We start from the raw sequence: 27206 nt of genomic DNA on the forward strand, positions 1-27206 counted from the left end.
CTTTTGGAGACTCCAAATGGCCACTTTTGAAAGCGCCTAGACATACATACCCTTACAATAATGTGTCAAATACTAATGTTTAGTTTTTCAGATTGTGATCTAATTCAACCTAGGACCAGGTAATGCTTCATGCATTTGTCCCAGCTGTTTTCCAGCTAAGATACCCATGCTACTCAATCTTGCATGTAATGATATAAAAGAAAAAAAAAAATTCAAAAAAGTCCATGTGTTCCGACTTGGATTGTTCAATGTCAGTAGCACTTGTGGGGATTATTTCGATTGGGGGCAAAACTTCAGAGTGTCACCTTTTAGAAGAGACCAAAGTGCGCAGATTCTCCGTTCAACAACAGGATCCGATTTACTTTGGATTCTCCGTTCAACAACAGGATCCGATTTACTTTGGGTACGTCTTCGATTGAGATTTTTGGTGAATTTTACAGGATTATTAAAATGTGAAATTTAAGTAGACAGCACCCTCTTCTGGGGAGCTTTGTTAGGGTTGCTGTCTATACATCCTTGGGGAAAAAAACACCGCAGTGTTATGTGATTACACAATCGCACTACGTCACATCGTAATGTCGATTAGGTTTCGCTTAATCGTACAACCCTAGCCGGTGCCGGACAATTTGCGGAATTTTGACTTATGCTTGAAAGCCCAGAAAAAAATGTGGTTTTCTAGTTCTATAGGCATAAAACACATCCAAAGAAAGTTTGAACCCTTTATCTTTCGTTAGAAAGAAAATAATGTCTTGTCTACTAAACAACAGTTGAACATTGCCTAGTTTCTGTGATTTTTTTTTTTTTTTTTTTTTGTTTTGTTTCGCATCCGGCTTTTTAGGAAGGGGTAATGTCAGGATCAGGTGACAAACTGGAGGGGGGTTCCTGAACTGCGCATGCATGAGCACAGTTTTCACACACATGCCTGTAATTATCCCAACATTTTGTATTGATTACTAGGACAGCACACTCATCGCATTTGCCACTTCCACCTTGACTTGTTTCTGGTTTCGACACTTTGATTGTTGTCTCAAGACCTATTTTGTTTTTGTTTTTTGTTGATAAATACCATTCTTTGCGCACACTTACTTCCATTCTGGCTTTCCTGCATTTGGATCCACCTCCGTAAACATGACAAAAGTACAGTACCTTCTATTATACAATGTTTTGAAAATACAGTCAGTAATGCAAATAAAGAATCGATTGGTTCTGTTGCCATAGTGACAACAGATTTACAGGTTTTTGTTCAGAAACAGTATTAATGTTAACATTTTTGGTTGCGGCTTATTGCCCTCTGCAGGGTGAGAAGCAGCCCACTTTAACACACATATGACTGGCAATGTTTTTTCTTGCAGTTGAAAACAACTCCACATCTCGCTGCGCTTCCTGTCTGCCTTTTCGTTTTTTAGGTTCTGGCACAAATAATTTGCCCTATATTCTGCATGACAGACAGCATATTACACCAGGCCAGGTAAGGAGAAGTGCTAAACGGACGGAATTCAACATGGCGGCGCGCATGGATGTTGCGGCTAGTTGCTCTCCAGCTAATATTCTATTTATTGCCGTTCTCTTGTCTTTTTTGCTTTCTTTTTTGGACACATGCGTGGCAAAAAATACTTACAGTAGGGACGAACTTATTCGGTTGGGTGGGCGTCTAAATTTCGACTTTTCGGGCACTTTTTACACCGCCTATGATGTACCGAGCGAACTTCAAAGAGATCCGACATCCTTGTGGACAATTATTCCTCCTAATAAACGACGACAATGGCGCCGTAAAGACAGAAAACAGAAGCGTGGTTGCCGTGCGGGTAGATGTGTGAAGCGTGCGAAGTCAAAGGAGCAAGAAGGACGCGAGGATGTGACTAATTCCACCATTCATTCCTCGCCGGACAACCGACGCTTTAAACTCAACGCTCACGAACGGCCCCAACGGCGACATCTTTTGACGATCTCTACAAAGACTACAAAGACTTCAGCTAAGTCAAATGATTCAGCAAAGCTAAAATTTGGTCTTTTAAATATTAGATCGCTTGCTCCTAAAGCTTTACTTGTTGATAACATTATGCGTGATTATAAACTTAACTGTATCGGTCTTTGTGAAACTTGGTTACGCCCGGAGGAGTATTTAGCGCTAAATTATGCTTCACCCCCTGACTACGCGAGTAGCCATGTAGCACGCACGTTGAAAAAGGGTGGCGGTGTCGCGCTCATTTCTGAAAAAAACGCTCAAATTTAATCCTCGTACCTCTAATAATTACAAAGCGTTTGAGGCTCTTGTGATGCGGTCCTCTCTATTGTCAATTTATGTAATAACTATCTATCGCGCACCTGGGCACACACAACTTTCTTAGACTAATTTGCTGAACTTTTGTCTGAACTAGTAACCTATGCAGAGAAAATTAGAATTATGGGGGACTTTAACATTCATATGAACTCCCCACTCAGTTCACTTACTATTGCGTTTAGGTCTCTAATTGATGCATTTGGTTTTAAACAACTGGTTGATTTGCCAACCCATAAAGATGGAAACACGCTAGACTTGGTTCTGACTCGAGGAGTTTTAACCTCAAACATTATGGTGTTACCGTGTACTACCGTTATCTCGGATCATTATTTAGTTACATTTGAGGTGCTAGCTAAATGTAGTGATAAAAAAGCTGAAGGCTTTAGCGGACGCAATATAAGCACTGGCACAGTTTCTGAGCTCTTTGAACTCCTTCCTGGAGCAGTTGCGTCCTTTCCTTCATACAATGGCTCGATTGACTCACTCATGAATGAGTTCAATACTACCCTGACTAGTGTCCTGGATTCAATAGCGCCCATAAAGCTAAAATCACGTCCTAAAAGACGCACGCCTTGGTTTACTGATGAAACTAGAACCCTTAAACTAGAATGCAGGAAATTGGAAAGAAAATGGCGCGCTGCCAAGCTTGAGGTTTTCCCTCAAACCTGGTGTGACAGCTTGTTAAAGTATAAAGCGGCCCTTGCCTCTGCAAAATCGGCCTACCTTTCGAAGGTGATTGCGTATCAAAAGAACAACACAAAGTCCTTTTTGACACTGTAGCATCGCTTACAAGGCAACAGACTATCGCAGATAGTTCGACGCACTCTGCTCATGACTTAATGGTCTTCTTTACTAAGAAGATTCAATGCATACAGGAAGAAATTGCTAAAGACAATATTAATACCACACATATTAAAGGGCTGAAATCTACAGATGCACGACAGGGTGGTTGTCCAGGGAAATTGTCCAGTTTTAGTGAACTGTCACTTGATGATCTCAAACAGGTGGTGAATGCGGCCAAACCGACAACTTGCCAGTTCGACCCGCTCCCAGGTTCACTTATTAAAAGTCTTTTTGGCGTCCTTGGACCTTCAGTTCTAAATATTATAAACATATCACTCTCCTCAGGTGTAGTTCCAGCAGCTTTTAAGTCCGCCGTTATTAAACCCACACTGAAACGACCCAACCTTGATCCAGAAATCTTAAGTAATTATAGACCTGTGTCAAACCTACCTTTCCTTTCTAAAGTACTTGAAAAAGTAGTGGCACAGCAGCTGAATGATTTCATATCCGAGAATAACCTTTTTGAATCTATGCAATCAGGATTCAGGGCTAACCACTCTACTGAGACAGCTCTGATCAAGGTAACAAATGATCTCCTACTGGCAAGGGATTCTGGCGCTTCATCACTTTTGCTGCTGCTGGATTTTAGTGCTGCTTTTGACACAGTGCACCACAATTTCCTACTAGAACGGTTGGAAAAATGGATTGGTCTCCCAGGAACATTCCTCTCGTGTTTCAGATCCTACCTCTCAGATAGGACGCACTGTGTTGAATATGGTGAAATGACATCTGAGCCCTTTAATGTTACCTGTGGTGTACCGCAGGGTTCAGTGCTTGGCCCCCTTCTTTTCAGCATTTACATGCTTCCATTAGGTGATATTATTCGCAAGTACAATATCAGCTTCCACTGCTACGCAGACGACACTCAACTATATCTTCCGTTGGAGGAATCTCCACACTAAACTGTCGAAATTTGGAGGCCTGCCTCATTGAGATAAAAGAGTGGATGTCACTCAATTTCTTGCGTCTTAACTCTGAAAAGACCGAAATGTTAGTCATTGGTCCATCTAAATGCCGTGACTTATTCTCAAAAACTGCTGTGAACATTGACAAATGTCACATCACACAGAGTGACTCAGTTAAAAACTTGGGTGTCATATTTGACCCTGATCTATCCTTTGAAATGCATGTAAAGAAAATTACTAGAACCGCTTTCTTCCATCTTCGTTTAAATCCGTTCAATAATGTCTCAGTCGGATGCGGAAATTATAATTCATGCGTTTGTTACCTCCCGTCTCGATTACTGTAATGCACTACTCTCTGGTCTCCCGAAGTCTAGAATCAAGTCTCTTCAGCTGGTACAAAATGCCGCAGCGAGGCTTTTAACTAGGACAAAAAAGTACGATCACATAACACCGATTTTGGCTAACCTGCATTGGCTCCCAGTTAGCCTTAGATGTGATTTCAAGGTTCTCTTAGTATTATACAAAATCATACATGGACTTGCTCCCTCTAATCTTTTAGATCTGATTTGCCCCTATGTCCCGGTCCGAAGCCTACGATCTGAGAGTGCCAGTCTTCTGGTGATCCCAAGAGCAAAGTGTTCTGCTGGTCTAAGAGCGTTCTCCACCCGGGCACCGGTGCTGTGGAATGCTCTTCCCCCTGAGATCCGATCTGCAACCTCAGTGGAAATGTTTAAATCTAAGCTTAAAACTCACTTCTACTCCATAGCATATGAATAACCTACTCTTCTCGTCGGCTGAAAAATAGTCTGTGTAATATAGTGTAATAATCTGTGAAGCCCTTTGAGACTCTTCGTGATTTAGGGCTATACAAATAAAAATGATTTGACTTGACTTGACTAAAAGAATGCTAGTCAGTCACCCACTCAGACATTAACATTAACTTTGACAGAAGAGCTGCACTACGAAGAGGTGTGGGTCTTTAAAGGATATTGGTGGAGGAGTACAGTCGATAACAAGGCAGTAGTAACAATCCGATCCACATACTTGCTTTTTATCGACAATATCGATAATTGGATCAATCTACCCACCCCTACTTCTTGCCTCTTCTGTAAATATTAATTGCATTTTCCTCCCACCGCTGCTGCCAATGTCATCTTTTATTCCTTCTTTCCTGCGTGTAGTGAAAGCGGGAGTAATTTCATTACATTAGGCTGGCCAATCCATTAAGGGCCTTTTACCGGCTCTGTCACTGAAACAATTTCATTAAAAGCAAAGGCCCTCGTAAATCAAGCGCCAGTCACGACTTGCTTCCTCTCCAAAAACCCGGCCGCTCCACGCCTCATTGGCTTAAACTCCCGCGTGGAGACCATCGTGGCCCCTCAATCCGACCCCTGTTCCCCTCCTCCTGTTCCCCCAATGTGCCATCCATCCTTGGCTTTTATTTTAATTTGCTCTTAGAGGACGCTGTCGGTCTGGACCCCTTTCGCCCACCTAACATCCATCCAGTCCTCTTCTTGGATGAACCAGACAACCTCGAAAACTCACAACTCCTTCGATGACTCTTTTCGTTCAGCTTAAGGTGAAAAAAAAACCTGTTTTGTGCTTGTAGCCTGTAACGAGCATATTTTTCCCCCAAGAAAATTTACGGGACGTTTTTTTTTTTTTTACTTGTTTCAGTTTTCATTTCTCACTCCATTTTGCCCTTTAATCTAGACTTACATCGCTATCACTTTCTACAGGTCTTAAAACAAAACAAAAAACAAGAGAGCTGCATTAATTCTTTCGTAACTTTGTGATTGGCACTCGCTGCTTCCCAAATGTATTCCTTGCCTTAGTCACTCACACGAACACCGCACTCGTGTTTTTCTACAGTTTTTTTGCTTCATTTCAATTGTCATCATTCTCTATTTTTTTAAACACCTTAAGTTTCCCTTACTGGAACCCATGTCTAAGGTAAAAAAAAAGTCTTAAAGAGAGATGCTGGTAATGGGGTTAAAGAGATGTGATTAAAATTGACTTACAGGTATAATTAAGGATGGGGAATCAGGTGCCTGATGGCGGGACACACATGTTCAAACTGGACCGAGCTGATTGCTGTGAGCCGTCACGAGCGGTGAGCGGTCTCAAGTGGTAGACTTTGGGACTGCTCATTTAACTGGATTTTCCTTTGCATAACAAGCATGATTTACAGGTATGTTTAAAAAAAAGCAACAACAAAAATTGTGTATCAACATTTTAGTGTTTAGAGCTGTCGTATATAGTGGTAGTCATGTATTTAATACTTGATTTTTTTATGGGTCCAGGACTACACTGGGTACCACCTAAAACTATTTGTGTAGATCTGGTATAGGCTTCACCAACTGGGTTTTTGTAAAACAGAGATATTGTGCGCTGAAAGGAAGCTGCGTGGACCACTGATTTTGTCTCGATTCACCATTCTGGCAGAAGTGACTCATACCATAAAGTACACCGGAACAGGTCCCTCACAAACGTGCCTATCCCCATAACAACGCACTGCAGCAGTACTGTTAACTCTTTGGTTTACAACCATGGAAATGAATAAACACGATAATATATATGTTTTTTCAATAAGTTTGGCTGACTTTCTTAAAAAAAGAAAGTTAGCCCACTTTTATAAGGGTATCACAAGTACAACCAAAAGTTAACAAGAACCAACTGGGATTGGTGCATACGTGCGGACCTTTTGATATAAAATAGTGGTAGATGTATAATAGCGGAACACAAACCCTCTCCAGAAAAAACAAAAACAAAACCTGCAACATTTTAAAAATTGGAAGTGACAAACCTTTACCAAAACAGAAATCTAGTGTGATCGTTGGAGCAGTTTATTCGCACAAAAAAACTCTCGATTCAAAAGAAACAAAACAGCCACAGACGACAATACTAGTCTACATTCAAGATTTTAAGAATCCATCAATCCATTTTTTTCCGCTTATCTGGGGGGCAGTGGGGCAGCAGCTTCAGCAGGGAAGCCCAAACCTCCCTACCCTCAGCCACTTCGTCCAGCCCGTCCGATGGGATCCCTAGTTGTTCCGAGGCCAGCCTAGAGACATAGTCTCTCCAGCGTGCCCTGGGTCTTTCCTGGGGCCTCCTACTGGTGGGACATGCCCAAGCCACCTCCACTGGCTCCTCTCAATACGGAGGAGCAGCGCCTCTACACCGAGTCCCTTCCAGATAACCGAGCTTCTCACATTTTAAATAAAGAATGCGGTTCTATTTTGACAATTGAACCCTAAAGAAGATTACTTAGGATGCCAGGTTGTGTTATTTTTGACTACTTTTTTATTCTGACAACATCATAGTTACTATTGGCAAATAATGCTTCTGTTCTATGATTTTCAAACTTGATTGGGCTGATCCGTTTTTTTATTTACTTTAAGAAAAGGGTCTCAAGAGAAGACCATTAGAACAGTTTGGATTTTTTTTGACATCTTTTGTACAGTCCTCTCCTGTTCTTCTTACAAGCTCAAAATTTGTAGATGTCCCTTTATTTATCCTTATTTTAAGTGTTTAATAAATGCTTTACAAAATGGTGAAAACAATTGTTAATATATGAAACTGGTAACTGGTCACCAAGCAAAATTCTAAGTTGTTCTGGTCGTCTTTTACATAAGTTGGAAACGCTTTATTTAAACAAGGTTAAAAATGTCACAAATTAATTTCTCTTCACATCCACTACTGCATTGAGCCTATTCTGAATATTTGAAGTGAATTCGTTAGCATGCAGCGAGTGACTTTCTTGTTTTACGCGAGTCAGCTCTCGTTTCCGTCCCCCTTCCCTTCTGTTTGTCCGCTCTTCACCTTCACCTCCGTTTTTCCTCGTTCTCCAAGGATAACGTGTGCCACGAAGCAGACCTTGCGGCGGGGAGGCGCCCCTTAAGGTCTCCTTTCAGGGCATGATATCAAGGCAACATGACTGCGGCTTTGTAACAAAAAGATGGAGGGCATGTTTAGTGTTATTTTAAGAATTTCTTTTTAGGCGTTACCTACTTTTCTCGTTACATTTTAAACACATTTTTATATCCCAAGTATTATTAATTCTGTATAACAATCATTTTCGTGTATGCCATATGATTAATAATCACTTTAGTTTTGTAGAGTACATCCTTGTATGTAATGATCGGATCCAGATCAAACTGTTTTTTCTTTTTTGATTCTTCTGGTAGAAGGAAACAAAGCAAAATTTGAGAGAAGTGAGATGAAGAAGCTACACAAAACCAATGGGGAGAGCAAGAGTGTTGGTAAATGCTATATCGATTTATAAAATGTGTTTTCCTTGTCTTGTTTGTGTGTGATTATGTTGAATCAGATGGGACGATAGGAAACTGTTCAGTTGCTTTATTTGACTTTGTATAATGCCATTTGTCACTTTTAAAAGAAACTATGTACCGTAAATTCCGGACTATAAGCCGCTACTTTTTTTCCAAACGTTCAACCCTGCGGCTTATTCAGTGATGCGGCCAATTTATGTAATTTTTCTAACAGCCGCCAGCGGCGCTCGAGTTCAAGGCACATGACGCAGCTTACAAGCTAAACGCAATCTAGCAGTCCAATAAAGAAGGAAACAGAGCTACTGCACGCAAACTTTCCCTTGCGAGCGTGTTGCTAGCGTGTATTTGAGTAAGCGAGCGTGGGACGAAGTCTATGTGACAGTCTCTTTCCAATAATAAAGGAGGACAACTTTGATGACGTCAGTTTTAGGTAGGAAGATGAGAACGGTCTACCGTGATTTCTACATGTACGGTAAAATTTTTTAATGGACCCGTTAACTGTATTGCGAGCGTGTTGAAAGTAGCGTTTTGCTACCCTTTTACAGGCACAGTTTGGGATGAAAGTTATAATACTATTATTAAAGCTTTGAAAACTCTCTCGGTGTACCGTCTTTCTTTGTAAACATGTGTAACCATGTATAATATGTATTTGCAACTGTATATTTTTGTAATATATTTATTTGTATTTATTTTGGACACTTATTCTGATAAGTCTTGCACTGACCAATTAAAAAGAAGGGGCGTAACAGACGCGGGGGATGACGGGAAGTGGGGACCGATAAAGGTGAGTGTTTGTGGACATGGTAGACAATAGCGGATATATATTTTTCCCACCCTTACCTTTGGAAATATACACTTTTTTTCCTTGGATTACTTTTAACGGGACCCGGTCTGCATACAATTTTAACTACCGGGATCATTTTCCGTTAATTTGCGGGCTGTGGTTTTTGACCTGTGAACTTAATGTTCGATTAAAATTGCGGGACTCAAAGTAGGGTTTGGGTTGATTTTGGAAGTGTGTTACATGTTTTAATGTGGGCGCATGCGGCTTATATACAGTTGCGGCTTGTGTAAGTACAAAAGCGATTATCCTCTTAAAATGTGGTGGGTGCGGCTTATAATCAGGTGCGCTCTATAGTCAGTAATTTAAGGTATTGTGACTGTGCTAATAAATCAATATGAGTACAAAAACAATCATGATGAGATCCCATTCCTTTTTTTTTTTTTTTTTGCTGTAACACGCTGTTAAAGTTACAGTGGAACCTCGGTTTTCGAACGCCTCTCAGTTCGCACAAATCGGTGCTCGACCAAAAATTTTGAGAAATTCTTGCTTCGCTGTTCGGTCAAAAAATCGGTCTTCGAACGCCGGTAATGTGTGAGTGCATACGCTACGGTGCGATGCTGAGCCTGAGTAGATGGCCCCCACCCCTCGTGACCAACTTTTATCAAGTGTGTTACAATGTATGTGTTTCACCCGGTGCGGTTAGATGTATGTCACTCAGCTTTACCGGAAACTTCAGTGTTTACATTGACAGTTGGTGCCCCCATCTAACCGGGTGAAACACATACATTGTAACAACGTGCACACAAGCCTCTTTTTTGCTTTTCTTATCGAGGAACGGGGTAAGAAATCCTATTCATAATTCTTTTCTTTATCCTTTTTTCATTTTTACACGTTCATGTTAGCGTAATCTTTCGTACGGAAGATTACGATAACGCGAACGTACGGTTAGCCTGGGTTAGCTTTATGATTCGAGGTAAACATTCAGGGTGTTGGAACTGAGCCCAAAATTCAGGGTGTTGGAACGGAGCCCCTTTTCCAAAAAAGCGCTAGCCACTTGTGGTGCTAAATGACTTGTAAACGACCTGATTTTTTTATTTTTACACGTTCATGTTAGCGTAATCTTTCGTACGTAAGATTACGATAACGCAAACTTACGATTAGCATGTGTTAGCTTTATGATTACGTTGATCATTCATGCTAAACATTCAGGGTGTTGGAACGGATTAAAACGATTTTATATTATTTTTAATGGGAAAATTGATCTTCGGTGATCGACCAAATCGGTTTTCGACCAGGCTTCTGGAATGGATTATGGTCGAGAACCGAGGTTCCACTGTATATGGTTTCCTGAATGTAATATTGTAGCTTGTACATTTCTACCCATTTTTGTTTTATTTTAATCTCAATTGCAGTTTTAAATTGCAGATTTTAATTTATGTGTAAAATTGTATTTGGATGAACCAAGGGAAAATAAATGAAATGTTAAATAAATCATTCAAAAATGAACAAAATCACATTGATTTTACTTTGATCGTTGAACTTTTAAAAATTCAAAACGTACTGAAGACTTCTCAGGCAACCTGAATGTATTATTGTTCTTGTAAAATAAGAAAACAAAAAAAAAACCCACACAAAAAATTAGGCACTTTATCAAATATGGCATATAGAAAAAATGATAAAAGATATTAGTGTTAGTTTGTTTTGAATCCAAAATAAAAAAAAAAATATGATGAACGGAGGAAAAAATAAAATAAAAAAATGACAATTAATTATTAAAAAATAAAATGAATTAAGATAATTTTACCTTAATCATTAAGATATTACCATGTAATTTAAACGTACAGAATACTGAATGAAGTCTTGTAAAACAAGAATAAAAATAAAAATAAACTCAAAATAAGGCAATTTATCAAATATGGCATATTGCAAAAACATATAAAAGTTATTAGTACCATCAGTATATTTTGAAAAAAAAAAAAAAATAAACAATGTGCACAATGTTGATGAACAGAGGAAAATATAAAATTAAAAATGGCAGTTGATTATTCAAAAAGGAAATACATCAAGATAATGTTACCTTAATCATTAAGCTATTTCCATGTAATTTAAAAAGTACTGAATATTTTTCAAACAGCCTGATAAAATAAGAAAACAGTTTTAGGTTTTAGATCAGGGGATGGTGTAATAATAGTCTGTGGTTTGCAATAATTTGTGGTCTGTGCAGCCCTTTGAGACTTTCTAATTAAGGGCTATACAAATAAACATGACTTAAAATAGGGCAATTAATCTAATATGGCTGATAATTGTAAAAGTTACTATTTTTATCAGTATTTTTTAAATAAACGATAAAAAAACAACAAAACCATGATGAAAATGTCCCAAATGATTTGCTTGTGGAACAAAACATCCATCCATCCATCCATTATCTGCACTGCTTATCCTCAGTAGGGTCGCGGGCTGCTGGAGCCCATCCCAGCTATCTCCGGGCAGTGGGCAGGGGACTCCCTGAACTGGTTGCCAGCCAGTCGCAGGGCACACAGGGACAGACAACTCACTCGCTCATTCACACCTAGGGACAATTTGGACTGGCCAATTAACCTGACATGCATGTTTTTGGAAAGTGGGAAGAAACCAGAGTGCCCGGAGGAAACCCATGCAAGCACGGGGAGAACACGCAAACTCCACACAGGAAGGTTCAATCTCATGACCTTAGAACTGTGCCGCACATGCGCTAACCACTGCTCCTCCGTGGTACGGTACAAGACATTTTTACTTAAAAATGATTATATTAAATTAACTAAATATAGTAGACTTTTTACAATGTCAGTAAAGAGTGAGAGCAGTATATGAATCGAAAAAGGCTATAATTCAATTAAAATGTATTTTTTTTAACAGTAAATCATCTCATTGAATATATCCAATCAATAACCATAAGTCTGACTCATCTACAAACACAAGAAAGCCGACCTTTATGGGTGTTTGTGGCATGGACCAAACATCTGCTTAACAGATTTGTAAAAGCAAAAAACAAAAACGCAAGATTGTGTTTTCAATGGCAGCAGTGCAGGTGCAGGTGTGCATCGAGGCCATAAAAAGCTTTTGATTTACAGCAATGCACATTTTTCACCCGAGATTTGTTCATCCACTCGCCAGATGGAGACAGTTTTAACTTGGTGCCAATTTATTTTGGACACAGGTGAGAAAAAAAAGAATGCAAATTGCTGCGCATTGGCCAACCTAATATTAAAAACATTTGCATCCATCCATCCATAAAGCTTTTTCTTTTTCCTGGGCAGAGAATGTACTGGTACTCTTTGTCAAGAGTGCATCATAAAGCGTGCTAATTTAGTACTTAGTAAAATGGTATGACAGTGGATTAAAAATGAAAAAAATGTAATAGGGGATGCTCTACCAAGGTACTTTGAAATAATGTGATGTAAAAAAAACACAAAAGAAAAATCATCTTTTCAAGTAAAGCGTTACTTTGCTCAAGTTTCCTTTTTCAAAGATTATCATAAGATTTAGGAAGTCATTTTAGTAAAATGATTGCTGTAATTATATTATTAAATTTAAGAATTATTTCTGATTACATTAAAAAATATGTAAAAAATATACAGAAAATTATGTTTTTGTCATGATTACTGATGGGAAGCACCTGTGCCCGCTCATTTGGCGCCAACTGCTTCGGACGCTGATTGGCTCCCTGTCCCTATTTAAACCCACTCCTTTCTGTCACCTGTGGTCAGTCCGTCTGTGAACCTCAGTTTACTCTAGGCAAGCCTTTCTCGACCCTGACTCCCACCTGTTTTTGCTCCAGTCTGTTCCCCGGCTTCGACCCGTGTTTTGATCCTGACCACGACTACTCTCCTCTCCTGGCTTCCGACTTGTTTCCGATCCTGACCAAGTTTTTTGCTCTCCTGTTCTACTGACCCGTTCTTTCCGTTCCCGACACCGCCATCGCTCGCCACGGAAGTCCCACTTCCGTGTTTGGAGCGACCTGCTTCCCGCGCCCAGCGATCACCGGATCATTGGTGCAACTCTCTCCTCTCTTCCAATAAAACTGAGAAAAACGTAACGCAAGTGGGTCCTGTCCCCGTTCTGGTCCTGACAGTTTTAGTGCTTAATTATATTTTTTCTGAAATAATACTAAAATGAATACAACTATTTAATTTTGTGATAAATTTTAATAATTTTGTTTGTGAAATAAAGAGGAAAAAATACCTGCAATAGGCTATGACATATACTGAATTAATTGTTCTAGAATAATTAGAATAATACACTGAGAGGTCCGGTGTGTGGTAACTTTTGCACAATGTCTTCAAATTGTTACCAAAGTGACTTTTTGAAGGGGCTTTGTGTATAATTTAGCATGACATAATTGTTCATCATTTTGCTACTTAGAGGTGCCAAAGTACCTCAAAAAGGCTGAGTAAAAATTATATTTTTATAGCATTTTCTTCTTTTGTTTCTATTACTATAAATGTTTATTTGGTTTGATTGGAAATTTTAACCATTGTGTGTTCCTGTGAATTAGGTGCTTCGGATTGTTGGGTGGGAATGAAGGAGGGGATTTTATTGCCTTACTGTAAACTGAATGTTTATATACAGCACTCAATATTAGTTTGATATGATATGATAAATAAAAACAAAAAAAATTGCTTGCGTGTATATGAAGATTATATAAAGGGGAAACCAAAAAATCAATTGGCACTGCGCCGCATGATATACACGTCAAATTCTGCTTTCGTTTCGAAAGTGACAAGGACACCCGCAAAGATCTTCTCAAGAAGTTAATCAGCTCCTGAAAAACTCGACACCTCTCAAGAGGACTAACAGAGTCTTATGAGATCAGCGGCCGAGCGTCTCCTGGAGAATAGCACAACGCGGAATCACGAGCGGCTCTCCAGAAACTTCACGTCTGCAATTTCCCCGGAAAAAGAAGAGTACCGGTAAGTTGCAGTACGGCATCGAAGGCCACGTTCTTCCTCTTACGTCCTCGCTGATGGCAAATGGTTTCATTATCCGTGATATGATTGAATTCCTCTGACAGCTTTGTTCACCAAGCACCCTGATTAGCAGACACATGATTGCTATCAGTCCGCTATGAGACGGATTTTTTTTGCCGAGGACTCTGCGTGAGTACCCCGTGTGTGTGCGTGGGTGTATTGGACGCTTGTCACAGGGCAAAGACTGGGGACCAAAATTTAATTTCTTTCCATATAATTAGTGTCTTTAATCATGTCTATGATGAAACCTATTGGCAGACTGATTCAGTCCTTCCCTTTGCGACCATCTGGCACTCACACACACACACATATTAGCAATCTTGCTGCTCCATCTGCAACCACATCAGACTGATGAAGGACCAAGTTTACGTGGCCCAGCCATGATAGATTGGATCAACTTTGACACAGAGTAAAAGTGGAAGTTATTTGGCGAGCCCTCGTGAATATAATTTGGTAGGATTTAGAAGAAAAACTTTCATTATGATTTATATTAATAAGCTTAACAAATGAAATAAGTGGCTGATTCATCCGACATTTCATCATGAGTCCGCTCACAGCTTAGGATCAAGTCATTTCTTCCTTTCATTTCACCAAAGTTGTCTAAATTGAGACAACATACTCAATAAAGACTTAAGTTGTCAAGACCAGAATGGAGACAGGACCCACTTGCGTTGCGTTTCTCAGTTTTATTGGAAGAAAGAGAAAGGGCTGCCCCCACAATCCGGTGACTGCTGGACGCGGGAAGCAGGTCACTCTGATACTCGGATTGTGCTCCGAACACGGAAGTGGATCATCCGTGGCGAGCGATGGTGCAGTCGGGGACGGAAAAAATGGGTAAGTAGCCGGGACATGAGAGCAAAAACGTGGTTGGGGTCGGAAGCGAGTCATAAGCCATAATAGGAGAGAAGACGTGGTCGGGGACAAAAATAGGTCAAAAGCCAGGACGGGAGAGTAGACGTGGTCAGGATCAATTACGGGTCAAAGGCGGGGAACAGACGGGAGCAAAAAGCGGGACAGGTAGGAGTCAGGGTCGAAAAAAGGCTTGCCTAGTGTTAACTGAGGTTTGCAGACGGAGTGACAACAGGGGATTGACAGGACTTGGTACAAGTACCAATCAGTTGGCACCAAAGGAGCAGGCACAACTGAGTCACATCAGTAATCCTGACACAAGTCCCCATGACTGTTGTGATTCTAATTTGTTGGAATCAATCTTAGTCACATGGAAATTCGTAAATATGTCGCATTTGTTTGGAAAATGTATGAGTACTTTGTGATTTATAGTTGCCGCCAGCATGGAGGCTGCGTGGTTAGGCACAGCCCCACAGTGCAGACGTTCAGGGTTCATGTCTAGCTACAGCAACCTCCCCGTTTGGAGTTTGCATGTTCTCCTCGTGCCTGCATGGGTTTACTCCGGGCACCCCGGTTTCCTCCCACACTCCAAAAACATGCATGTCAGGTTAATTGTCCGGTTTAAAATGTCCCTGGGTGTGAATGAGCTAGTGAGTTGTCTGTCCCTGTGTGCCCTGCGACTGGCTGGCAACCAGTACAGGGTGTCGCCTGCCCACTGCCCGAAGATACCTGGAATGGGCTGCCTGCAACCCTACTGATGATAAGCGGTGCAAATAATGGATGGACGGATATTTTCCGTCATTTTGGAAATAAATTGCATATTCAATGTGTTCAATAATTTTTGGTTGTTGTCATTGATATTCACCCAAAATTTTGAGCATAAATATGTCTGGAATATGTTACAGAAGAAATGCCCCTCGTCCAAGCTCATATGTACACATATAGACATGGACACTGTGGGTCCAAAGCTTCCGCCCAAAGGGTAGATGAATTCTGTGTAACGTGTATATAAACAGGGCTGTCAAAAAGGAAAAAGTGTCCTTTTATCCCTGCATTTCTCATCTCAAAAATGAGCTAAACATTATCAAAAATTTCAAATACTGCATGGTCTACTGCAGGGGTCTCCAACCTTTTTCAAGCCGAGAGCTACCTTTTGTTACTCATTAATGCAAAGGGCACCCAGCTTGCTACATATTTCTAAAACAACAACGTATTATGTTATTACTATGTTTTTACTTTGTTACTTTCAGGTTAAAAATTGGAAGCAGTGTTAAATAAATTAGGTCAATCACTAGAGAGAGAAAAAAAAAGAAACACTTGAGAATCACAATGACCAAGCACTGGTGAGCTATTTTCAGAACAAATCCGTGGGCACCTCAGCTGTCCTTATGAAGCACCATGGTGCCCACGGTCACCTCGTTGGAGACCCCTGTTCTACTGCATTAAAATGTTGTTCGGGATTTATTTATTTTAGGCCTAGGGATTATATCGCATTGCCATTGATTCTATATATGTTAACTGAACATTTGTAGGCCAAGTATTTCCTGGTTCTTCAATCTCGGGCGTGTGATGCAAGACTTACTAATGCTCTCCTAGACCAATATAAAAACCTGATAACATCCGATCTTATTCATAAAAAAAAATATATAATAACTTTAAATCTGATGTTTTGAGTTTTTGAACAATATAGTTTGCCGCTTATCCATCATTATTTTCCCTTTTTTTTTTGCCTTGAGGAGGTCCAACCAGTAGCAAATATTTTTTGTGATTAAAAAATGTCACACATCTACATTGTGGATAGTTTCTGAATGCTCGCTAGTTGTGATGCTGTTATTTATGATTACACAAATACTATGATGAAAAAAAAAAAAAAATCGGAACTGGCGTTCGTTTTTTATTGTATAGTCCCTAACCCCACCTTCCATCCTATGATTCTCACAACATTCGCTCATTTCCACAATACCCTTCAACACTCACTATTAACGTCATCCAAAAATAATTGCCGTAAAGTTCATCAGAAAGGAGAAAGACGTCTGCACGACGGGAAGCTGAAAACAACTATTTGGAGTATTGAACATATGTTAACGATCATTTAAGATTGACGGTGTTGGAATTGCACTTCATGATCAATAAATGTGTGTTGAAGGTGTTTTAATCCTACTCTTTTAACCGGCGATTCATATAGATTATATGCAGTAATATGAAATGAAATGAAATGAGCTGCATTTATATAGCTCTTTTCAAGTCAATGAAAGCGCTTTACAATGTGCTCCACATTTCCCAATAGCGGCCTTGCAGCCATGTAAGGCGCTAACCAGTTTATTGGGGGTATTAGGGGTTCAGTGTCTTACCCAAGGACACTTAGACATGTAACACGGACGGGCCGGGATTCGAACTGGGATCCCTTGATCCCAAGACAAGCGCTCTACCTCCTGAGCTACTGCCGCCCCAATAATACAGCGCTCCTGCGTCCCAGCACAGCAGTTACACATATTAACATTACCATCTTGCCATTTTTGGGCTACAGCTGAGCTCATCTCACAGTGTCAATTCCTATATGTCTATGGCCCACTCTAAACAAGAAAAATAAAATGGACTTACATTTGTGAGGTTAAAGTTTTCCGACATGTTTAATTCAAACATGTGACTCTTTTTGTTATTCTACCTTGATGTTTAAAGTGTGATTTTTGTCTCTCTTCCATTTGAGAGCCCATGGACTTACAACCAATGTAGACAGTGTGATGTTGAAGCTCTGCAAGCTGGTTCGCGGCCATATGCAAAGTCAGCAAAAACGAGCCTCATCTGCAATAAAATCATCGGCGTGCACCCACTTCTGCAGCGCATCGCTTAAACGCAAAGGCCCATATGAATCTTGTCCATATTGCACCAGAAGTCCAACCAGGCGGAGACGATGCACAACGGTGAAGTCGAACGTTCAAATCTGGACTCGATAGTCTTTTTTGGGCTGTGATTTTAATGGCTCAGGACGTAAATGTGGGAGTGCGGGAGGTATTGGCGTTACAAGAAATGAGACGGCTATTTTAAATGTTCTGCAAGAACAGGACGATGTGAAGTGATATCGACCAACCATGCAGCTTTTATAACTCCAAACGAGCATGAAGGAAAAGTGGAACGAGATAAGTCAAGATCAAATTCCAATTAGGAACCCTTTCCAAAATGCAATGTTGTGCAAAATAGTAATTATCCCAGCCGAACATGGTAGGACCTCTAGAAAAAAAAAAAAGAGAAAAACGAGTATTGGTAAGCCCCACATTTATGTGTAATTTCAAATCAATTTTAGGTTTTCAATATCAATATTTTTGAAAGCGTAATTCTCGTACATTAAAAACAAGTCCTCAAATCAACACCATTTTCTAATTGCAAATTTCAGGTAATTTAAAGTTTATGTATTTTTTTCATATTGTCTTATTATACAGTTGTAAACATATTATATTAAATACATTTTTAAATTAAAGAAAATATCTGTATGTAAAAGGTTCTGCGTCATTAGGACACATATGTTTTTGTTAAATGAGAATGAGATATTCTATAACAATATGTATTGTTTAAAAACAAAATAAAACAAACATGTTATGGTATTTTGGAAGTAGAAAACTAATTAGAAAATGTTTCTTGAGTAGAGTGAGATAATTATAAAAAGAAATAGTGGTTACAACACATTTACATTATATTTCTAGTAAATGGGATATTAACATTTCAAAATACAATCTGATGAGCTAACAGAAACTTGAATTTTTTATTTTTAAATCTAAATATTGTGTTTTCTTATATCTTTCTAGATTAGCCAAATCTGAACTGCCTGAAATAAAACTAAAGGAAAAATAGATATAACATATATAGCTCCCTTTTACTGCTTTCTCTTTACAACGCCTAACAGATGCATCTAAAACAAATCTAAAACAAATGTTAACTCAAAAGTGTCGAAAAGAAAAGTAATTGCAAGTGGTCACAATTCTTCATCCAAACAACCCACCTCGGTTGAAATAAAGATTATTTTAGCCTCTAGAATTCCTTTTTCTGGGTTTTCATACACAAAATTAGACAAGATTAGCGGGTGGCTCCAACGTTTGACCCAGCTGCAAGTCTAAGCTACCAAAAAGTGGCAGGCTGTTAACTCATTCAGTGCTATTATGTATAAACAAATTTTCTGAAGCTTTATCCCTGTGTGCTAAAACGTAAACATCCGTCCTTTTAGTTTTGTTTGCTTTATTTAAAAAAAGAAAAATTATAAAGGGTTAGGTGCTGCTGATCAGTAAGTGTCAGGCCTCCAAGAATGATTTAGTATGATAAATCACACTAGATGTCAGGAATGGATTTGATCAGATCTTTGTCCACACCTAGTCATGTTGCTTCCTCTATCCAGCGATTGAGAGTGTGAGGGCAGCGTCCGAGTGACACAAATTGTGTGATCATGTCACCAGAAAAATCAGGCTCTGAAAAGTTTATGCATTAGTCATGCGTTCGGTGTTCTTGCAATAAAATGTTCTTTTAGAAGCAAATTACCCCTGTGTTAATGAAAATAAGTGTTTATTGAATGGCAATAATACAAATCAAATAAAAAGCATCAAAGTTAAGTTTTTCTTGAGTGGTCTGCATTTATATAGCGCTTTTTAAGTCAATGAAGACCTCCCGAAGCGCTTTACAATGTGCTTTACACGTTTCGCTTTCACACACTAACTGACCGATAACAGGGTCAGCCATGCAAGGCAACTACCTGCTACCAGGGGCATTAGGGATTAAGTGTCTTGCCCAAGAGCACTTCGGCATATAACACGGAGAAGCTGGGAATCAAACCTGCGACCTATTGATCCCAAAACAAGCTCTCTACCTCCTGGAAATCGCTGGCATTGAATTAGTTAAGAAACTCAGGCACAAACTAACAGACGTTTGCCACATCCGGAGAGCTAATTCAAATTTGGATTTTGAATCATCAAAACTGCCGAACAGAAACTGTGTTCTCGTGTACAATATAATCGAAAAAAAATACATCGGGATTTGACCATTTGCTTCTGCGTGGCTGAAAGTGCACGATTTACTGCAAATTGTAAACGATGCATGTCCTTTTCTATAATCTGTGAAATCTTTCCCATGACATTGGCTGATTCCAGCAGTGTGAAAGCGAAGGCAGTGAGAAAGTTGTGCGTTGGTGTGCACGTTTCCTATAGACGGCAGCACGGCCATAATTCAAACAAACGGCCGTCCTGCGTTGCATTGTGGGTAGGGGAGCGTGAAGTGTGCAAGAGGAGATAGTCCGGGATAATGGCAAGAGGAGGAACGGTAAATAAATATGGCGTTTGAAGAAAGGCTGCTTTGTTGTTGTTTTTTTGTGGTCAAATGGTGTTTGTGCCGCAATGCCGAGCACAGGTGAATGCAGTGGAAAAAGACTACCGTATGTTCCACACTATAAGCCGCACCAGACTATAAAGGCGCAAACCTCCAAAATTAAGTCTTGTGTGATTTTTTTTTTCATTTATGTGGTGCAATGGACTATAAGAAGCCTTGTATTAAAACTACTGCATGGGCTAGGGTTGCACAGCAATTTCAAAAGTGCTGGCCGCAAGGCCGCACTAGAATTTAGTGTTCCCCCTGCCGTGATTCGGGTTAAATTCCCATTGTATTCAATATTATGTGAACAACCAACCATATCCTTAACGGCCTGCAAGTTGCTGAGGAATCGGGTTCGAGCACCATTACTGCCATTAATAAGCAATTGGGGTGAGTAATAGAGTTCATTGACTGATCAGTTATTGAATGAACTCGTGAAGTATTTCCAGCTTTTTCCCTATATAAGGCACATGTTTTCAAATGTATGGCCAATTTGAGAATTTTTGGTGCGCCTTGTAGTCCAGAAAATACAGTACTATTTGACCAAATGACCGAAAAAATACATCGAATGACGAAGACATGGGCAATGCTACTGCAATATTCGTTGAGGTGAAATGCGAGATTCATTAAATACCTTATCTGATGTATCCTCAACAGCTTTCCTCTTCACTGGAGTGGCTGCTGTTGTCATAAAGTGCCTTGATTCATCAAGCTATCAGGCAGCACAACACTCACGACTCAAGTCCAAAACTCACAAAGGATTACATCATTGTCATCTTCAGGGTATCTACAGCAATCTTTGGGTTTCATTTTTTCTGCAACCATGAAGGTAATAGGTAAACTTCTAAAATTGACTCAAATGTTAATATTTATTAGAGAAACAAATTTGTTTTTTTTAGATATAACTGATAAAATTAACCCATACCATGTTTTCCCAGCAATACTGTTAAAATCATGGTTCTTCTTCTGGTATATTTAGAATCAAATACAATCTCATCTCATCTCATCAGCCGTACCGCTTATCCTCATTAGGGTCGCGGGGGGGCTGGAGCCCATCCCAGCCATCTCCGGGCAGTGGGCAGGGGACACCCTGAATTGGTTGCCAGCCAATTGCAGGGCACACAGGGACAGACAACTCACTCGCTCATTCACACCTATGGACAATTTGGACCGGCCAATTCACCTGGAATGCATGTTTTTGGAATGTGGGAGGAAACCGGAGAATCAAATACAATGAAATAAAATAAATCAAATTAGAATCGAGTGGCATTGAAAATGAGCTCTTATTTATTTAAAATGAAATCAGCTTTTAAACAAGAAACACATATTAAGGACTTTTTTAGAGTGAAAAATGAGATAAAACTTTGTCTGGATAGATAAGCAAAAATAATAACAAGGTAGTGAGTGGAGACTGGCCTAAGTTGTAAGTGCAATGTGTATGTAATAATTAGTGCACTGAAAGGTTGTGTAATAACATTTAGCATCAACAAAATTCCCTAAAGAGTCGAAGAATACAATACAACAGGCAAGTTATAGATTTTATAGATTCGAGTGCGCTTGTTTAGGGTGGTGATCGCCCTGGGGAAGAAACTGGTGTTTTTTTACATTTAAGTCAAGTCATGTTTATTTCTAATGAACTTAAAGTGAACTGCACTTGTGCGGCTGTGATCTAGTATCCTCAATCCCATATTAGTGTTTACTATGTTTGTGTACTGTAACGCGAAATGTAATTCAATTTTTTACGCCTTAACCCAGAAAAAACTGAAATGTTGATTATTGGTCCAGCTCACTGTCGCCAGCTGTTTTCAAACACTACCCTGAACCTAGACAAATGTAATATCACCCATAGTGACTCGGTCAAAAATCGAGGTGTTTTATTTGATCCTAATCTGTCGTTACAGTCACACGTGAAAAATATTACTAGAATAGCTTTCTACCACCTCTGTAATATTGCGAAGATTCGTTCGATGCTGTCCCAATCAGGTGCAGAGGTTTTAATTCATGCGTTTATTACTTCTCGGCTTGATTACTGTACTGGTCTCCCGATGTCTAGCATTGAAAATTTGCAGCTGGTTCAGAATGCGGCAGCTAGACTTTTGACTAAGACCAAAAAGTTTGAGCATATTACTCCTGTATTGGCTAACTTGCACTGGCTCCCAGTCCACTTAACATGTGACTTTAAGGTTCTCTTATTAACATATAAATGTTTGCATGGGCTTGCACCCTCTTATCTCTCTGATTTGATTTCCCCCTATGTTCCTGCACGGAGTCTGCGCTTGGAAAATGCTGGTCTACTCCGAGAGCCAAGAAGTCTGCAGGCTCGAGAGCGTTCTCCATCCGGGTCCCGGTGTTATGGAATGCCCTGCCTCCGGAGATAAGATCTGCAACCTCTACGGAAGTTTTTAAATCGAGGCTTAAGACACACTTCTATTCCAAAGCTTATGATTGATGCCCACCTCATATTCTGTATTGTCCTGTCTTTTTCCTGCTGCCTGCCTGGTGGTGATAAGAAGGAGAAGGACGATTTGAGATGAGTCAGCGGACCAGCGTCTGACCTGAAGCATGCCAACCCCTGCATTTACCAGCTGGCAGAGATGGGAAGCCTCGTGGCCGTCATAGAATTTCTGGACTAGTTTACAGGCTGGGGGCGTCGTTTTCAACATCTTATCTAGTGTTTACTATTCTGTATACAGTAATGCTAATTGTGATTCACCCTGGTCAATCCTGGAAGGGGGATTACCACATGTGAAGTCCTTTCTCAAGGTTTCTCTTTTTTACTCATCCTGAGGTTTTTGAGTTGTTCCTTGCCCCCATGCTGGTTTAAGATCAGGTAATTGTGCAATTGTGTAATTGTAATCCTGTGCAGTCCTTTGAGACATTTTTGTGATTAAGGGCTGTATAAATAAATGTGACTTGACTTGACTTGACTTGACTTGAATTCATCAATGTTCTTCAGATTTTATGGACGTGGGAGTTTAAATAAACCTATATTGTTTTTATTATACTGTGAGGGGCTAACTTGTTAAAAAACTGCAAGTTGGAGAAACTCCAACATTCACTGAATGAATATAAGCTGCAAAAAGGCACAACACGTAGAAATGTATGCATTTTTTGGTCCGCTAATGCCAACAAGTGAATACATTTCAAAACATGTTTCGCCAAACAAGATTAAAATTGAGAATGCAAACATAATTTGTTGGAGGATACGCAGTAACTTTTTCCAAGTCATTTCGACGTGAAATTTGATGTACATTTGCATCAAGTGCACTTGCAGACTCGACTTCTAGATGAAAAACTAGATGGAAATCGAAAATGTTTAGTGTGTGACAAGGTTGCTTTTCAGCATGATTTTCATATTATTCACTACGATGTGAACGTTGAGTTTCGAGTAAATAGTAATATCGAGTAAACAGGTGAAGTATTTCGTTTGCATTAACGAGACTGATCAACCTTCAAATAAGAGAGGGACAGAGACAGACGGAATGGGGGGATAAAATGGGATAATGAGACACAGAGAGAGATAGAGGGACGAAGCAAAGGAGGATGCAAGAGCAAAAGACACTACGAGAGCTTGAGAGTGGAAGAGCAAGTGAGAAAGAGAGTGAGAAGTGGCGGTCGGAGATCCCTGCAGCCACAGACAAAGTGAGGAGAAAATCAATGGCTTGTCCACCGGGGACAGAATGTCATGGAGTTTTTTGCCTCACACTCACGCCCATTTGCTGGCCTAATGGAGGTCTGGAGATTTTCTTTTTTTTTTTTATGGAGGCAGTCACCTTGGCTAATCGAGTGATGCGGCGAGAATCCCAACTGTGGGGGATGCCTCAGTCAGATGCTGCTGATACCATTTATGTCAAAGTAAAGGCTTGCGGGTCGATTGTGGCTAGCAAGAAGGTTTTCTGTGGCTCCTGAAATAATTTCGATATATTATAGTATTATTCACTAGAAATTGTTGCATGTTTTTTTCATTGTATGATAATTCGGGCCGGGTTCAGGGATAAAATGTCCATCATAAAATCGTTCAGAGCTTCTCTCTTGCTGTTTTTATTTATTTATTTATTATTATTATTTTTTTTTTCTTCGTAGAGGATCTGCACAGCATGCACTTACTCAAGTAATTATTTGATGACTACTTTTTACTGCCACTTCAGTTATTATTCTGAAGCAACTGTACTTTTACTTGAGTAACACACTTCGGCGCTGCACCTCAGTGAAATGCGAAGTGTGCAAGAAAAAATACAGCAAGTGTTTACTGGTATAGTTTACAGTACAATGCCCCCTCACTACTTTGCACTTTTGTTATTGCTGGTTAACTGCGTCATGGATTTTGAATGAAATTGTCTGTATTGTCATTGATGTCAAGGTAACATGCATTGTGTAATAAGCAGACAGCAAATGCTATTACGGGGACTGGTTAGAAAGGGCTTCGTATGTTGGGTGGGCGTGACTGTGTGTGTGACTGTGATAGGCTGGGGTATGCTGTCAGTCAAACAGCTATGGTGGGCCGGTGCACAAGTCAATGTGTACACCCCCCTTGTCCCTTCAAAACAAAGTGTGTAGCACGGCTACGTTCAGAGCGAGTATTTCAATGGCTCGTTACATTGCGAATAAATTCAATAAATCAGACTCTGAGGAAAGTCACAAGAGTGCGAAGGAACGGTGATGACCAGCGGGTGCTCCGTGGATTGTTATCAGGTCAGAGAAGCGACTGAGGCGTCGTCGGGAAAGGCAACAGCGAGGCTGTGGTTCCGGCCTACTGATACGACTGGCTAAAAACTCCTATAAGCAACCCCTGCCGAGCCAATATCTCACCAATGCTAAAAAGTGTACCCATTAAACGGATGACCTGGAGCTTCAACTCGTGGGAAACCGCAACATTCGGGACGGTTGAATTTGAATCATCACAGAGACCTGGTTTAACGCAAGGATACCTGAGGCTGGTGTGTAGCTAGCCAGCCACTTTCTTACTCGGAAAGGAGAAGCCCTCCAATGATGGTGTAATTTTGTATAATAACACTAAAGATAATTCATTCAACTGCAAATCTGTGTTCTGTGTTTTTACTTATGGATCTATAGTTGTTATGTTGTTAGTCGTATATTCTCAGTCAGTAAGTACAGTCAGTCCATTTAGTTTGTCAACAAACACTTTGGCCTGTAAAAATTGTTAGTCCTTTGGTTTCAATGTATAATTGTGTATTTAACTGTATAATAATATTAGATATAATATTTTACCAATCACGGGTTATTTTGGGTTTGCTGAACTTAAATATAACAGATGTTAGTCCATCTCTCCCTGAACTGGTTTGAAGCCTATTTCCAATGAAAATCTCAATCCCCTGCATCTATGCATCCACAGATAATTTACATCAGTCTTGGGAGGCCCCTTTACATGGGCACAACAGAGCCCTATATACATCTTAATCATCCAAAGAGATTCAGTGCTTTATAGGTGGTCGTACATCTTCATTTGAATACAGTAGATGCTAATAATAAACAGAAGGAGGCCAAACTTGTGTTGCTGAAGCATACCACTGGTGTCCTTTTTGTGATGACACCGACAAGACAGAGCAGCACATCTACAAATGAAACTAATGAGGACATGTCTGATGTCAGGTCAAAAATAAAAATAAAAAAGGCATGATGCGCACGATCCCATTTGAGCAAACGTTGACAAGTGCAACGATGATTTATTGTCCGGCGTGCTGCCATCCGTTCTTATTTACATGCCTTCACCTATATAAATCCATCAATATTTTGTACATTTGATTTACAGAAAAAAAGTCAAGGTCATATAGTTGCAAAATCCCAGCGTCCTAAAATGTGTTGTCTGTGAGCAGTTTGGTTGGTTGGTTGGATCCCTTAACCACTAGGGTCTTAAGGGGCACCATTTCCTGTTGTGTGTCTTGGGCAAGTACAGCCTGATGTCGCCCATCCCTCTCCAGGCCGACATGTGCTAACCACTACACTATGGAAACAGTTTATCCAGAAAGTATAGATCTGAATTTTCTGCTGCACAACAATCGCTTGCTGTATCACAGTTAACTTATTTTGGTCTCGCTACTTCCTGGATTTTCATCAAGCAATCTGAGTGGCTAAACAGAGCAAGATGTTATCGCCAACAAAGATGGACTACTGACCCGCCAAACATGTTCTGGAGCCACATAGATGTCTTTAGCGCTCCTTAGTGGCTTCCAGGCGCTTTTATAAAAAATGTGTGATAATGGAAAAATACATGGCATCTTTACGACAGAACCAGAAGGTGAATGCAGTTTTACAGAACATCCATATAATCGCTACAAGTATCATGAAAAGTAGAGTTGATCGTGTCCTTAATCCATACCGATGTCCAATAAAACATCAAGATTATTTTTGAAATCATAATTTGACAGTACAGAAGTTATTTGTTATTTTTTTATATAGTACAGGACTGTAAATTGGGTTAGTAATGGAGTAATAAATAAATAAAAAACTTAATATACATTAACTACATATAATCAGTAAAAAATAAATAAATAAACTGAAAAATAGATAATGAAATAAATACATACATAAATAAATATGTTTAATTAATCAATTAATAATTAATTAATTAATGGTTCCACTTAAAAAAAATACTATCACAAGGCGTTTGTGGGACACAACCCCACAGAAAAAAGAGGGGTTTCTGTACGGTATGGCAGCAAAAATATGTTTAGAACTATTATTTGACAGAAGATAAGTTAAGTTTATAAAAAATGTTTATAAAACACAGATACGTTTTTTTTTTTTTTTTTTTTTTTGTTACTCAAATGCTTGAGCCTGTAAATAAGATTTGTTCTATGGTTTCAATGTCTAATAGAGTATGTTTCTACCTACCTTTGACTATTGTGGGTCCTATTTGGAACCAACCCCCAGCAAAACTAA

At 39.7% G+C, this 27206-nt stretch overlaps 1 protein-coding gene across 2 annotated transcripts in view; it reads right to left on the reverse strand.

Moving 5' to 3' along the window:
• The window catches only part of slit3 (slit homolog 3 (Drosophila)), a 354995-nt gene that overhangs the window by 158829 nt on the left and 168960 nt on the right, over window positions 1-27206 (reverse strand). Inside the window, exon 1 of one of the 2 annotated variants that reach the window (XM_088344827.1) lies at window positions 14053-14123. The exons of the other annotated variant lie outside the window; for it this stretch is intronic. The gene's annotated coding sequence lies outside the window, so the exon portion shown is untranslated. Of the gene's footprint in view, window positions 1-14052; window positions 14124-27206 lie in introns of those variants that run through there. 2 annotated transcript variants of the gene reach the window in all.

This window comes from Urocampus carinirostris, chromosome 9 (assembly GCF_059441175.1).
Source record: "Urocampus carinirostris isolate Australia breed hairy pipefish chromosome 9, RoL_Ucar_1.0, whole genome shotgun sequence".
Taxonomy (NCBI): domain Eukaryota; kingdom Metazoa; phylum Chordata; class Actinopteri; order Syngnathiformes; family Syngnathidae; genus Urocampus; species Urocampus carinirostris.